The sequence below is a fragment of the Dicentrarchus labrax genome, unplaced genomic scaffold (assembly GCF_905237075.1).
Source record: "Dicentrarchus labrax unplaced genomic scaffold, dlabrax2021, whole genome shotgun sequence".
In the NCBI taxonomy this organism is placed as follows: domain Eukaryota; kingdom Metazoa; phylum Chordata; class Actinopteri; family Moronidae; genus Dicentrarchus; species Dicentrarchus labrax.
The window spans coordinates 20,385,437-20,391,436 of NW_026136713.1; positions in this window are offsets into that span (position 1 = coordinate 20,385,437).

Here is a 6,000-nt window from a genome sequence, read left to right on the forward strand (position 1 = left end):
GGCATGTGTGTGTGTGTGTGTGTGTGTGTGTGTGTGTGCGTGCGTGCGTGCGTGCGTGCGTGCGTGCGTGCGTGCGTGCGTGTGTGTGTGTGTGCGCGTGCATGCTTGCGTGCGCATGTGTTTTATGCAAGATGAGTTAACAATCCCACTGCTGTAACACAGGAGGAGAGAGTCAAGCAGCCCTGAAAGTTCATTTTTAAATCGATCTCAGTGATCAATCAAGTTACGACCTGAGCAGAAGCACACAATGATGAAGATTTACTTATAAACCTTGATATAGAAGTGATTGGAAGTTTAAGGTGATGTTTTTTTGTGTGATTTTTTCAGCTTTCTCTCCAATATTAATTATTTGAGGATCTTTCTCTAACTGATTGTAAGTAACTATTGTCCATTTCAGTCAATACTGAAGCAGTGTTCATTTATTTCACACACGTCTCATTGTTCCAAACACAGAATAAATTACTTCCAACTTCACAAAAACAAACACTCACAGACTTATCAATACAATGGATGATGATGATGATGATGTTCAGGTTCTGTTAGTTTATGCCTAATCATGAAGAAAATGAGATAAACAAGAGAGTTTATACTCACAAACAGATCCCAGATTAAACACAAAGGCCTCTAAAAGAACTTCAGTTCTTCATGTCATAGATTCTTTGGACTCTATTGGAGAGACAAAAACCAGCGCTGTCTAACACGTCTTTCCAAAAGCCCTCCATAGGTGCTTAACTTGTTGAGATGTGGCGACATGCATATTACATATATATAATTCATTTTCATATGCATTAAACCTTTCAGTGAGCGCTTGTGACCTGTATAGAGGCATCTGCATTTATTATGTTTCTCCACTTATTTCTTTAGGTTTTCATTTTAATTTCTATATACATGTGACCGGTGTGTAGATGTAAGATTTAAAAAACTGCACACACCTTATTAGTTATATCCAATTCATAGATAATGTATGGTTCACAGGTTAAGGAATATTCATAAATATGCAGATTTGGACATGTGCATTAATATCCACTTATATTAATCAAAAAGTACAAGAGCATGTGCCTTTGTGTGTGTGTGTGTGTGTGTGTGTCATAGAGGCTTTGATCTCCCTTTCCGTCTCCCTTTCCACACACATACCTGCATCACAGTGTTTCCTGAAAATTAACAAAATAAAACACCTTCAATGTGACCTATGAGAGCGCTAATGTAGTCAACATGGCTCTGCAGGAGCATGTATGTGTGTGTGTGCATGTTAGACCCTGTGAGGAGGTATGTGTACCCGCACATGCATGTCTCTGTGGGTATGTGTGTGTGTGAGTTTTTACATGTGCCTGGCCATCACGTGAGGCCGAGCTCTGCTGTACTGTAATAAATCTGTTTTGTGGAAACAGCAATTCACACACAATTCTGTGGTGACTATGGGCAGTAATGAACCAACAGGACAGAGGGATGGGTCAAAGATCAGAAAAAACCTATTTCACAGCCCCACACCTCTCATGCCAGGCTGTAGAGATTTCTGGGAAACATGGCCTAAAATTGCACCTCATTGTTCCACACCTATAGTACTGTATACAGCAGGAAACAACAGGTGATTTACTGCAGCAAAATGCTCCTAAATTACATGAATAAATGGAATCAATAAGTGAGGCTGCTAAAAGTGTCACAGCACATGAAATATTTATTCATGAGAAACTGGATTTATTGTTCGCACAGATACATAGTAGTACATCATATATGATACATGTTCTATAGAGAAAATATAATAGCTATGTTTGTATGTATTCACACGTTGTTATACTATTTTGCTTTTCTATATCAAGCATCTAATGCATAAAATGTGTTTAGTAAAGAAATATGTTATTAATATTATTATTTACTGTATGTAGATATTATAGTATATCTGTTTGAGCAGTATGAGACAATGTGTCTCACCTCTGCCTACCTGGCCAATCACTGCATTAAGAGAGTGCTTGTCAGATTGTCAGAAAGTTACAAAACAAATTAGTGAGAGGCAGCCATCCCCCAATTTTGACGTCGGAAAGCTGTGAGAGGAGGGTGTGTGACCTCATCCGTCCTCAGCAGAAAAACAAAGTTTTTGATTGTGGGGCAGCGCAATATGATAAAAAAATTAAAAAATAAAAAATATTATTACGTATTTTAATATTTTGACATATTGTGATATCATTCACAATTTTTATTTTCACTAAAAAAGAAAACTCTCATCATCATGATGTGACATTTGTTAGGGTCTGTACCTTCTTTGGAGAAAAAGATTTGTAGTCCAGGGTATATCTCCAGAACTACATTATTTCATTTTAATGCTGTTTTCTCACACATTTAACCTTTATTAAAAAAAAAAAAAAACTTCTGCAATTTGGATATTGAACATTTTGTGATTTTGATAATATTTCGATTCATTGTGCAGCTTTAATTGGTTGTTTGTACAAACACTTAAAAAGACTGACGTATACATTTTCCTGACATGTGACCTCTTGGCTGAAAGACAGAAGTGATGTGATGTGTTTGTGATGGTTTTAGAAGGCCGTCCTGCTAATAAAGATGTCAGATCAGAAAACAGTCGTACCATTTTTTCAAGGCAATGGCAAACAACCTGTTTTGTTATTTAGTTAATTTTTTTTGGAAAGTCAAGTACCTTTTAAGAATAAAGTGACTGCTACATTTAAAAAAATAAATAAAGTCAAACATAACTTTTGATCTTTGATCTTAAAGGGAACTTTTAATCAGTCCTGACTTTCGTGCTTGATTTAGTTTTTCTACTTTTTTAACTGCTGATCATCAGACATCCGTTCCTCTTTTTCAGGTGTGTTTCTGTGCTCTTATTTTGACTGAAGGCCTCAGGGTCTAAAATAAACCTCTCATAACATGCTGAGTGTGAACGTGCTCTGAAATTACAGACTTATTTATGCATGATGCACAGGAGATGGAATATGTTAATAAAAAACAACCACTGTGTGTTTGTATCTCTTTCTATGTGCTTTTCTGTACACATGAGGTTTTCTGCGTCTCTGTGCGTGAGTGTTTTTCCACGTGTTGAGTGTTGGGGTATTCACAACGTATCAACATTCATAACGCGTGCTTCGCCTTGTTTGGTCAAACATCCCAATAAAGCACAGGTGTATTTGTATATACTTAAAAAGGTGTGTGTGTGTGTGTGTGTGTGTGTGTGTGTGTGTGTGTGTGTGTGTGTGCTTGGATGCTTACATGCAACTAACACACTGAGTCACATTATTCACAGAGGGGACTCGGATGTTTTAAGCACCAACAAAGTGCATGTCAGATGAGGGAGAGGAGCATTTGCCCTGTTTGGATGAAAATCCAAAGACTTGGCGAACGTTGCGTTTGATGTGGAAATGAATGATTCAGATTCTCTGGGCACCGTCTTGTCTTTTTATACCCCAGCCCCCCCCCCCTTTCTCTTCCTCTTCCCTCTTCTCTTGTTTTGGACCAGTGCCCATGGTCTAGATCCATCTCCTTATCCACTCCATCATGTACCATGAGTTGAAGTGTTTTAATCTGAGCTGCTGTGAGGTTTGCCATTCCTGTGCTGCTATTTGTGGTTCAATTTAAGTTCGGAGGAAGTTGCCTGAATGTATCTTTCCTGCAAGTCTCATCAAAGTTGGACGAATGGCGTCTGAATCAGCATTCAAGAATAACTACGGATCGGCTGAAAAATCTTTTTTTGTGTTCAGTGCAGCTTGACATCACTGTTGGGTGTGACTACAGGTGCAACGGTTGTCAAGACTTTCAACCAGAAACAGTCAGTGAAGTTACATTTTCCTGATGCCTGTTAAAGGTTCATTACTTTCAGAAAACTTTTGTTACCAGTGGCCATTAAGTACACTCAGCATCTTATTGCTCACGCTTGCACTCCTGCACAGTCCCTAGGCGTGAGCAGGGCTTGGGCAAAAAGTGACATGGACTAGACTCAATGCTGGGCAATAACAGTATCATATTTAGAATAGCATTACTATCAGCAATGTTCCTATATTATATTTGGACCATTGACTCTGTGCTACTAACTAGCTTGCTGTTTACAAATCCCCCCATCAGCCAACATCACCAAACCAGAAATGTGTCCACGTTAGGGAGGGTTGCCACCCGGCCCATAAATGTGGGATCATCTCATATTGAAAAATACAACGTGTTTTAACCTGCCTTGGATAACATAAGAAATAATAAAACCAATAGGTTTGTTTCGGCGAATACCTCCAGCTCAAGTCGGCTGTAAAAAGTAAGAGGCTGTCCAAATACAGATCTGAATGGCAGATGGACCACAAGTGGATCAGTCCTGTCAGTGGGAATGGGGATTAATTGAGTATCGTCTGGTAGACTGTGCGACCTGAAGCAACATTCAGCAGAGGACTACTACATCCGAGCAGCACCAGAGTAGAGTCTAGAACTCAATTCAAAAAACCCCAGAACTGTACAGTTGTTATTAGATTGTACTGTGTTTAAAGCACTGACATACAGTCAGTCGATTAGAGTCACCCGCCCCCTCTGTGCATAAGAGCGTGTGTGCGTTAGATAGAGAGACCTTAAACTAATAATCCACATCCAAATTAATCTTCCAAAGGCTATGCTACCTCAAGGTTAAAATTACATTAATTTTATATATAGGCCGATATACAGTATAAATTCACTCAACCTAGTTATATTACCTTTATTGTTTCTCCACATTTCCCTCACTCTGGAACCGGTTCCTCTTTATTTCAGTGCCTATATCCAGGAATCCAGGAGAGCTGATCAGTTTCACAGTTAAGTAAGGAATTTATTTTAATTTGACAGACCATACATTTTGCTCATGTCTCTGATGTGATCTTTTGAACCTTCTTATAATTGATGAAACTGCGCCTCACTCTATTGACTCTTTATTTAATTTACTTTCTTGTTGAGAGTAGCAGAGGACTTTTAAATTGATGCATAAAAAGTACAACCTGGTGAATAAAATCATCACCAGAAAGGAGGGAATAAAGTGTCTGACGCTCCCACAGAGGAACCCCAGATCCCCCGCTTGATTAGCATCCCCCACGGCATTGGGCCGCTGCCAAGGTGTCCCTTATCTTTCCACACTGAAGGTGGCCACTCAAGTGTTAGCAATCAAGGTAATGTTAACCAGCTAAAACCACAATATCACATTTCACAAGCTTTGCAGTAATGTTGGCTTTGACTTTGGACTTGGTGTTGTGGTGGGTGTCGGTTGGGGACGTTAGCGGACTCCATTGATAAGCTCACGTTAGGTAGTGTTGCACATTGTTGACACTGTAGTGAAGTGGCGAGAGAGGGCACTCGGGAACGCATCACAAACTGGATTTTTCTGGAAGTCCGACCCACATCGCTACATAGAAACGCTATGATATAATCTGTCCACAGGCAACCGAGAAAGTCAGGGAAGGTCTCATGATTTAAGTTACGTTACAACCCGTTCACACATTGGCAATAAAAAGTGATTAATAAATAAAAATAACTAAACAATGCAAATTGTAAAGACAAATGTATGTGTGCAGAAATTCCAGTGTCAGTTGGAGATCGGAAGAATGATTCTGACCTTTAATTACAGCGCCCTCATCAGGCCAATTAAAATGATATTTAAAGATAACCTTGAACATGGTGCCAAAATGTATCATCCCTCCTAGTTTCATCAAAATTGAGCAATAGTTGTGCCTGATACATCATGTTTCACTATAACAAGACATCCAACTTACTGTTTAAGTGCCCAAATTCAATTTTGACATATTTGTATTCTCTAGTGGGGAGTTATGCACAAATTTGGAGTTATGAAGTACAGGAAAAACACCAGTGACTCAGCTCCACATACTTCACTGACATCAATGTGATAAAGTCCTGAAGTTTGCTTTTCTGGTTTCTGAGCCCACTGTTTTGAGAACTCAGCCCTCACGCTTTCTCACATAGAATTGGCTCATTTGACCTCAATGGCTGAGCTGCCCCTCTGAGAGAAAAAAAAGATGTTTCTTGTTGTGGCTG